The sequence below is a fragment of the Lepidochelys kempii genome, chromosome 2 (assembly GCF_965140265.1).
Source record: "Lepidochelys kempii isolate rLepKem1 chromosome 2, rLepKem1.hap2, whole genome shotgun sequence".
NCBI lineage: Eukaryota > Metazoa > Chordata > Testudines > Cheloniidae > Lepidochelys > Lepidochelys kempii.
Genome location: NC_133257.1, coordinates 43,098,403 through 43,108,438, shown reverse-complemented (window position 1 = coordinate 43,108,438; position 10,036 = coordinate 43,098,403).

Genomic DNA, 10,036 nt, shown 5'->3' with positions numbered 1-10,036 from the left:
TTGAATTTTAATCCTATCCTCCAAAGCACTTGCAACCCCTCCCAGGTTGGTATCCCACAAAGCTCCAGGTTGGGAGCCAAGGTTCAACAATTCCTAACCTGGGGTTACAAATGAGTGTAGACACTCAAGCCCTAGGTCATGGTCTTCTAACTTGAATTCTGCTAACTCAAGGGTTTATATTGCAGTGTAAACATACCCTGGGTAACCAGCAGTTGAATTTAACACAAAGTATTGCAGGGACTGACCCTATCACTTCCATCCAAGAATTTTAACAGTTGCTAATAAATTCTCACAACAGTTGTAGGAGATAGTTGTTCATCTTCATTGTACAGATGTGACAACCAAACCATGAAGAGCAGAGTGATTTGCCTAAGGTTACATCAGAAGTCTGTACTGTAACAAAGACAAGAGGTTCTGACCTATACTCCTATATTTTAACCACAATACTATCCTTTTATCTTCTAATGCTGTCTCAAGAAAACAACGTGAAAGGGTTATGGTCTACCTCAAAATGTTAAGCACTTTCAGTGGCCTCTGGAGTCAATTACTTCAGCAAGGACTGCCTTCTAGAGGGAATTATGAGATCAATTCTGCTCCTACTCTTATTTTAGGAGGGGGGGAGTAATTTTATCCACTAGTTTTGCAAAACAACTGCAGTTTATAGTAGTAATACCACTGTGCTGGGGACTGTTCAGAGCTAGATTATGCCTTTTGCAGTAAGCCTTGCATAGAAGGTGGCATGCAGCTGTGCTACCCCAGGAACCCTGGGAGCCATTGTAACTCAGTCACAGCTCCCCACATGCTCCCCTCTTGCTTCAGGTAGGGAGTAATTTCCAGCAGCTCTTCAAAGGGTACAATTAACCACCTCCTCATATTCCTAGCTGGCTCTGCTTTGCTGGCTGAGAGCATGGGTGGGGCAGAGCCAAGGACAGAAAAAGGTGCAAGAAGCCCTGCAGTAGGTAACTTTGGTTTAATCTGCCAATAGGGAAAATTTCTTCCTAATGTTCATTGCTGTCAGGTTGTCTTGTTATATTCCTTCAAAACCATTTTAAACCTGAACTATTGTAACTCTGGATTCAGAGTCCATATAAGTGTTCAATCTGTTTTTACAGTGTCCCTACCATGAAGGGCTCTATTTTGCACTATTGCATATTTTCCAAGGATTTACCTCCCTTTTCTCACCTGATATGTTTCCATCTTTATTTCAGGGGCTGTGAGCCTTTACTCTAAACTACTGATTTATTTTTAGAAGATACGTTCTGTGGCCCTTAACTTCAATGGGATCTGAGGATACTTAATAGTGTAGGACCCTAAGCAATTATGACTAATTTCCAAAGTTACATTAAATAGAATAATAAAAAGAGGAGATTAATCTTCATGCTTTAGGGTATAAAATGGGTTGAACCTACTTGCCTGGGGCAAGGAAGAAACTTCCCTTAAGGACAGATTGTTAATGCTTGTGCCTTGATCTCTCCCATCCTCCTCTAAAACATATTGTACTTACTACTATTAGGGACAGGATGCTAAACTAAATGGACAGTGGGTCTGCTCTTATATTGCAGTTGTTATATTCCATATTCTCTGGGCCATTCTGTATTGGCATAAAATCTGCAATGCAAGAGGGAGCTGAATTTCTGCTCCAGGGGTCAGATACTGAAAGCCTGTAAGTGGGAGTCTTGAACCCCTTTCTGCCCACCCTATCAGGTGACTTCTGCCATAGCAGTCTGTGTAGGAGTGAAAGGTGGAGCATTGTGAGCAGGCCAGAGGAAGTGGAGGGAGCATAGCCAGCAGATTCATGCAACTAGGGATTCACTAGCCTCCAGATTCCACATCGGAAGAGTAGTGAGATATATCTCTTGTTGTATATGCCTGCTGTAGAGTTCAGGAAGCATCTACGACCCACTTACTGCAGGCTGCGGCTGAGGATTACTCAGTCCTGTAGGCATTACTCTGAGCACATGGCCCATTTACACCTGCTGTGACCTGTGGGCCAGATCAAAAAAGATGGGACTGTATAAAAAAAAAACAAAAAAACAAAAAAAACCCCACAACCTTCTACAAATTATCTAATTCTCAACAACCTATGCACATGGCTGGAATTTGCCTAGAAATAGAAATCCTTTTCTTGACACGGTGCTCAATCCACAGTGCATTTTAAACTGTATGTAGGCAGAATGTGACAAGCGAGGACATTTTTCTTTTATTTAGCTCTAATTGATTTGTCCTTTTTTAAAATTAGTTCATTCGTAGCTTGTCAGCCTGAACCCAAATATCATCATTTTTCCTTAAGTACCCAATGAATCAGTCTGCCCCCTTAATCTTCAGATTCACTGGCAACCTGCTATGATGAGTCTCAGGGTCTCTTTTACTAAACATTCCAACCCAGAATGTTTTGCTAGAATCAAAACCAGATAGAAATAAACACTGGACTTTCTTTAATAAGCAAATCTATTATACAGACATCCAAATGCTGTTTTCAACCTGATCTACATCCGTGCTGTCGATAAATGGCAGTGTTCAATACTGAGGATTTTTTAAAGTCAGTTAAGGATATGTCTATACTGCAGCTAGGAAGTGTGATTCCTAACACAAAGTAGACAGAGTTGGTGCTAGCTCAGCTCCAGCCTGTGTGCTAAAAATAGCTGTGTGGACATTGTGGCACTGGTGGCAGCTTAGGACACTCTCAAGTCCAAGCCCACCTGATCCCCTGGATCTGAGCTCAAGTGTCTGGCTGAGCTACTGCCAGTGCCACAATATCCCACTGCTAATTTTAACCCATAAGCTTGAGCTGAGCTACCTGCACTGGGAATCACACCTCCCAGCTGCACAGTAGACATACCCTAAAAGGCCCAGATTGATACCAATTTCTATGGTATTTATAAGGTGTCTTTTACAGTGGTATCTAAACACAAATACTAATCAAAAACTGGATTTGTACATGTAAACTGGCACTTAGCCCTGATCTACACAGGGGAGGACGGGGATCAATCTAAGTTACACTACTTCAGCTACGTGAATAATGTAGCTGAAGTTGATGTACTTAGATCGACTTACCGTGGTGTCTTCACCGCAGTGAGTCGACTGCTGCCGCTCCCCCATTGACTCCACCTGTGCCTCTCGTGGCAGTGGAGTACAGGAGTTGATGGGCGAGCGCTTGGGGATCGATTTATTGTGTCTAGACTAGACACGATAAATCAACCCTGCTGGATTGATCGCTGCCCACCGATCCGGCGGGTAGTGTAGACATACCCTTAGGTACTAACCTGATTTTCACTGCAAATGCAAGATATATCTATGTAGATATAGGATACGTATAGCTATATGCACAAGAGGTGAGCAGAAGGGAGAGGAAATGTAAGTGCAAGAGACTCATTAGGTCAGATTTTCAGAGGCAGGGTGCCTGAGGCATGGCTACAGAAACTGCATACAGACCTGTTGTGCCTGCAAATCTTGCATTTGCAAGTAAAAATCAGGTAGGTGCCTAAGTGCCAGTTTGCATGTACAAATCCAGTTCTTGCTAACAGGTATTGGTACTTAGATAGTAAAGTAAAAGACAGATTAGATTTACCGATTGTCATGGATGTACACAGAAATGCTGCAGGCACAATATAAGTACTTCCTGACTTGAAATGCTGGTCCAAAGCATTTTGCAAGATGTAGGTTTGTTGTGTTTTAAACATTTGCTGAAAAATAAGGAGCCACAGTACGAGTGCAGTAGACTTCATAGCTGGTGACTGTGGTTTAAATCTTGGTTTGTTTATAAAAAGTAAAATCAGCTAAGCGGCTTCATCTATGATGTTTCTCTGAAATATTGTCCACTAGCCAATTTACCATGATTGACAGAAGAGCTGATGATTATAATGGTTAATATAGGTAGGCTGTTCAGGTCAGGATTGAGTAGCATTAGGAAAGCTGGTAGAGAACCTACCTGCACTATGCCTGGTTATAAACTCCCAGTGTTATTAGTCTCTTATTTGCATAGAATTTAAAAAAGGTCCAAGAAAAATCACCATTTAGTCAGTTAAAAACAAGATAAGAGAAGTCTGAATCTCTTTGAGTTGCAAAGATAGCTCTATGAATGTAGTACTATTATGCTTGCTATACAGACTGAAATGGTACAGAAATAGGTGTGAAATTCCCTCATTTACATGTTTCAGAGTAGCAGCCGTGTTAGTCTGTGTTCGCAAAAAGAAAAGGAGTACTAGTGGCACCTTAGAGACTAACCAATTTATTTGAGCATAAGCTTTCGTGAGTGACAGCTCACTTCATTGGATGCAACCTTTTCCCCCATTTACATGAAACTCAATTTAAAAGCCTAATTTAAATAATATTTCTAACATTTTAAAGATAGATGATCCAAAATCGGAGCAACTGGCTTCAATCCTTGACACTAGATTGCACCTTTAACCATTACATTACACCCCAATATTTAATATCTCTACCTGTGCATGTCTTTTTTTAAAAAAAACCTCATAATAATTTGCTCCTGACCACACAGACTAGGTCAAATTGTGCAGTGGCTTACTGGTTTAAGTTCTATGGCAGATAGTGCTCCTAACATCAGGATTCACTGGACTGCTGCTTAAGTGTAAATTTTCTTTCCAAAGAAAGGTTGCTCTTGACGCAGAAAATGAAGAGAAGGGGAGCAGGATTTGAGATTGTAGGATAGATTAGTATCATAGTAAGTAGATATAAGTGTACATGATTTCCTAATATAATGCTGTAGCACTATGCCCCATATTTTCATAGTAATATTATTATGGTATGATTATGGCATAACTATGATGTATTTTATGCAAGATAGGTCATATAAGATCATTAAAAAGGTTATGATTCACTGAATATGATTATCCTATTTGTATGCATGTATCATTTTGGTACCTGAAGTTAGGAATATTGTCTATGCATCTATTACAAATGTGTTTACACCTGGGGAAAGCCCATTAGGCAGAATGCATTCGGTATAGATCTCCATTAGGGCAAATAATAGGTCATAGATTCATAGATATTTAGGTCAGAAGGGACCATTATGATCATCTAGTCTGACCTCCTGCACAATGCAGGCCACAGAATTTCACCCACCACTCCTGCAAAAAGCCTCTCACCTATGTCTGTGCTATTGAAGTCCTCAAATCGTGGTTTAAAGACTGCAAGGAGCAGAGAATCCTCCAGCAAGTGACCCGTGTCCCATGCTACAGAGGAAGGTGAAAAACCTCCAGGGCCTCTTCCAATCTGCCCTGGAGGAAAATTCCTTCCTGACCCCAAATATGGCGATCAGCTAAACCCTGAGCATATGGGCAAGATTCATCAGCCAGAATCTTGGTCTTAGAAGATACTAATCACCTCACAATTAGGGTGAGAATTTGCTACAGTACTTATATCCAATGTCTTTAGTATACTAAGCTTAGATTACATTTTTGTTTGTTTGCTAGGTAATCTGCTTTGATCTGTTTGCTATCCCTTATAATCACTTAAAATCTATCTTTTGTAGTTTTTGTACCATGTTGTGCCTCTTTTGTACCTTGTTTTTGTTTTGTCTAAAACCAGTGTGTGGAAATCATAACTGGGGGCAGAAAGCTGCTGCATATCTTCATCCACATTGAGGGAGGGGATAAATTTCATGAGCTTACGCTGCACAGTTCCCTGTGTAGCGCAAGATGATGTAATTTTGGGTTTACACTCCAAAGAGGGGGTGCGTGCTTAGGAACTGGCAGGTGCCGTAGCTGAGCTTTCCTAGGCAGAGCGGATCTCAGCATCTGTGTGTAGCTGCAGCTGGGTGTGTCCCTACCTGTATGTGTGCTGGAGGGGGCTTGAGGCTCTGTCACAGCAGTGTAAAGGAAGCCCAGGCTGGTGAGTCAGGTGGGCTCAGTGGTATCCCAGTTCCAAGTGGCACCCTCAAAAATGATTCTCCATGTTAAAGCTTTTGTACATAAAATGTAGCATTTAGTCTGCCTGGTAAAAGGTTTTATTTTGTATTTAATCATAGAATCATAGGACTGGAAGGGACCTTCAGAGGTCGTCTAGTCCAGTCCCCAGCACTCATGGCAGGACTAAGTATTATCTAGACCATCCCTGACAGGTGTTTGTCTAACCTGCTCTTAAAAATCTCCAATGATGGAGAGTCCACAACCTCCCTAGGCAATTTTTTCCAGTGTTTAACCACCCTGGCAGGAAGTTTTTCCTAATGTCCAACCTAAAGCACCCTTGCTGCAAATTAAGCCCTTGCTTCTTGTCCTGTTTTCAGAAGTTAAGAAAAAATTTTCTCCTTCCTCCTTGTAACAAGCTTTTATGTACTTTGAACACTGTTATCACGTCCCCTCTGTCTTCTCTTTTCCAGACTAAACAAACCTAATTTTTTCAATCTTCCCTCATAGTTCATGTTTTCTAGAACTTTAATAATTTTTGTTGCTCTTCTCCGGACTTTCTCCAATTTGTCCATATATTTCCTGAAATGTGGTGCCCAGAACTGGACACAATACACTGGTAGAGGCCTTACCAGCACAGATTAGAGAGGAAAAATTAGTTCTTGTGTCTTGCTTACAACACTACTGCTAATACATCCCAAAATGAAGTTTGCTTTTTTTTTTTTTTTTTTTTTTTTTTTTGCAACAGTGTAACACTGACTCTTATTTAGCTTGTGATCCACTATGACCCCCAGATCCCTTTCTGTAGTATAGTTTGCTTTTTCACCCTTAATAATGTCTCTTTGAAAAACTGCCAACTGTCTTCAGTTGCTTTCCCCCTTAGACTTGCTTCCAATGGGATCTTACCTACCAACTCCCTGAGCTTGCTAAAGTCTGCCTTCTTGAAATCCATTCTTTATTTTGCTGTTTTTCCTCCTATCATTCATTAGAATCATGAACTCTACCATTTCATGATCACTTTCACCCAAGTTACCTTTCACTTTCAAATTCTCAACCAGTTCCTCTCTATTTGTCAAAATCAAAACTAGAACAGCCTTTCCTCTAGTAACTTTCTCCACCTTCTGAAATAAAAAATTGCCTCAAATACATTCCAAGAACTTGTTGGATAAACTGTGCCCTACTGATTTCAGAGTAACAGCCGTGTTAGTCTGTATTCGCAAAAAGAAAAGGAGTACTTGTGGCACCTTAGAGACTAACCAATTTATTAGAGCATAAGCTTTCGTGAGCTACAGCTCACTTCCTCAGTTCCTCAGTCCTCAGTTCCTCACTTCCTACTGAGTTATTTTCCCCAACAGGTGGCTGAGTAGTTGAAGTCCCCCATCATCACCAAGTCCTGTGCTTTGGATGATTTTGTTAGTTGTTTAAAAAAAACCCTCAACCACTACTTCTTCCTGGTTAGGTGGTCTGTAGTAGACTGCTACCATGACATCACTCTCATTTTTTACTCTTCTTATCCTTACCTAAGTTTCAGAGTAGCAGCTGTTAGTCTGTATCCGCAAAAAGTAAAGAAGGACTTGTGGCACCTTAGAGACTAACAAATTTATTTGAGCATAAACTTTTGTGAGCTACAGCTCACTTCATTGGATGCATGTAGTGGAAAATACAGTGGGGAGATTTTATATACACAGAGAACATGAATCAATGGGTGTTACCAATGAAGTGAGCTGTAGCTCACAAAAGCTTATGCTCAAATAAATTTGTTAGTCTCTAAGGTGCCACAAGTACTCCCTTTCTTTATCCTTACCTAGAGACTTTCAGCATGTCTGTCTTCTATTTCCATCTCAACCTCAGTCCAAGTGTATACATTTTTAATATATAAGGCAACACCACCTCCGTTTTTGCCCTGCATGTCCTTCCTGAGCAAGCTGTACTCTTCTATACCAATATTCTAGTCATACATATTATCCCACCAAGTCTCTGTGATGCCAACTATGTCATAGTTGTGTTTATTTATTAGCATTTCGAGTTCTTCTTGCTTATTCCCCATACTTCTCGCATTAGTATACAGACATCTAAGATACTGATTTGATTTCCCGCCCCCACCTGCAAGTTCTGTCTTGTCTATCCCTTATCCCTGCTATAACAGCCCATGCTCCCCCCAAAGTCTGACCCTTCTCCCAGGTCTCCATGTTTTTGACTTACTTGTGGGCTTTGATCACCTGCCTGCTTTGAACCTAGTTTAAAGCCCTCCTCACTAGGTTAGCCAGTCTGTATCCACTATGCTCTTCCCCTTCCTTGATAGGTGGACCTGTTTAGCAGTCCTCCTTCCTGGAACAGCATCCCATGGTCAAGGAAGCTGAAGCACTCCTGGCAACACCATCCTCACAGCCAGGCATTCACCTCCAGGATGCATCTGTCTCTGCCTGAGCCCCTACCCTTGACTGGAAGGATTGAAGAGAACACCACCTGTGCTCCCAACTCCTTCACCCTTACTCCGAGAGCCCTGTAGTCACTTCTGATCTGCTGAGGGTCATATGTTGCAGTATCTTTGGTTCCCACATGGATGAATAGCATGGGTCACAGGGCCGGATGATCCTCAACAATCCCTCCGTAACATCTCTGATACAGGCTTCTGGCGTGTAGCGTACCTCCCAGGATGCCATGTCAGGGTGACAGATGGGTACCTCTGTCCTCCTCAGAAGAGAGTCACCAACCACCACTACCCTACATTTCCTCCTGGGAGAGGTGGTTGTGATCTTCCCAGCCATGGGGGTACATGGCTTCTGGCTTCTCCTCCTCCACCTTTGGGGGTGATTCCTCATCGCTCATAGCCATAGCCACAGCATATCGGTTTTCCATCACCATGGTGGGTGGGTTGGGAGTAGGGGTGGAGCATTTCCTGCTGCCAGAAGTAATCAGCAGCCAGTGTCCTCCCTGAGACAGAGCCATATTCTCCTCCCCAGGTGGTGTGACAGCAATCCTCTATAGCTGGATAGCTTCCTCAGCCTTGGATGTCTCCATATGAATACTCTCAAGGAACTCCTTGTGGGCATAGATGCTCCTCAGTCTAGCCAACTCCTCCTGTAGCTCTCCCACCTGCTTCTGGAGAGATTCCACCAGCAGGCACATTTCACACAGGATGGTCCCCCCCCCCCCCCCAGCCTGGCTTTCTGTGAGTGGGAAAATGCAGGCCACAGTCTCTGCAAATCCACCCTGGGATCTGGGTAGAGGCATCCATGGTTAGTCTGTCTGTCTGGATATAGGCACAGGTGCAGGAGACTGGAGCAGCGTTGGCACTGGCCACGTGTCCCTTCCTAACCATAGTGATTATATTATGTCTCCCTCCCACAAATTCCCTCTCAAACTCCTGTTTGCGGTCCCCTGTTCCCTAGCTCCCCTTGGTCACTTAGCCTTTGGCTTTTAAGGCTTTCTCTCCTAGCTCACTCCTATCCCCTCGTTAATCACACATGGGGAGGGTGATCACAAGGCTGATCAAAGATGATCAAGGATGATCCAGGGAATAAAGGCTCAAACAGTCCCCAGACACACAATCCCAATTGCCGCTGTAACTAAAAAATAACCTGAAAGAGAGAGAAAAACACGAACAGCCAAACAAACTCACTCACCCCAAGATTAATACTCACACCTTGTTCGTTCAGCAGGGGGATCTCCTTCTCCCCCTCTCAAACTCCCCTGTTTGCTGTCCCCTGTTGCTTGTGAATGCAGTACTAGCATTTGAAATATTCTAGATAATAGCTTTTTAATTCAGTGATGGTATGCGTAGGTCACAATTAATGCTAGAGATGATAGTACGCAGGTTCCTATTATGAATATGCAAAAATATGAGAGAAAGAAGTGGCCTAACAATAATTACTGAAGACAATGTCCACAAACAAGCCCTTGCCTCTGCACTGAAGAGAGTTGAAGAGCATGTTGCAGCTCTTACCAACCATGTCATCAACAACATGACCAACCCATGTGACCCTGAATCACATCCAGAGGTGCTTATCAACATACCTACTGGACTGTATGTAACATCAGATGTACAAGAGACTCTACTGAAAATAGCTGATATTGGTGAAGAACAAATTGAGAGATTTGTGACAGGTGGGTTGATTCTGATGGGACACATAGCTTCTTCAGCCCAGTCAAGAAATCTGGCATCAAAACAT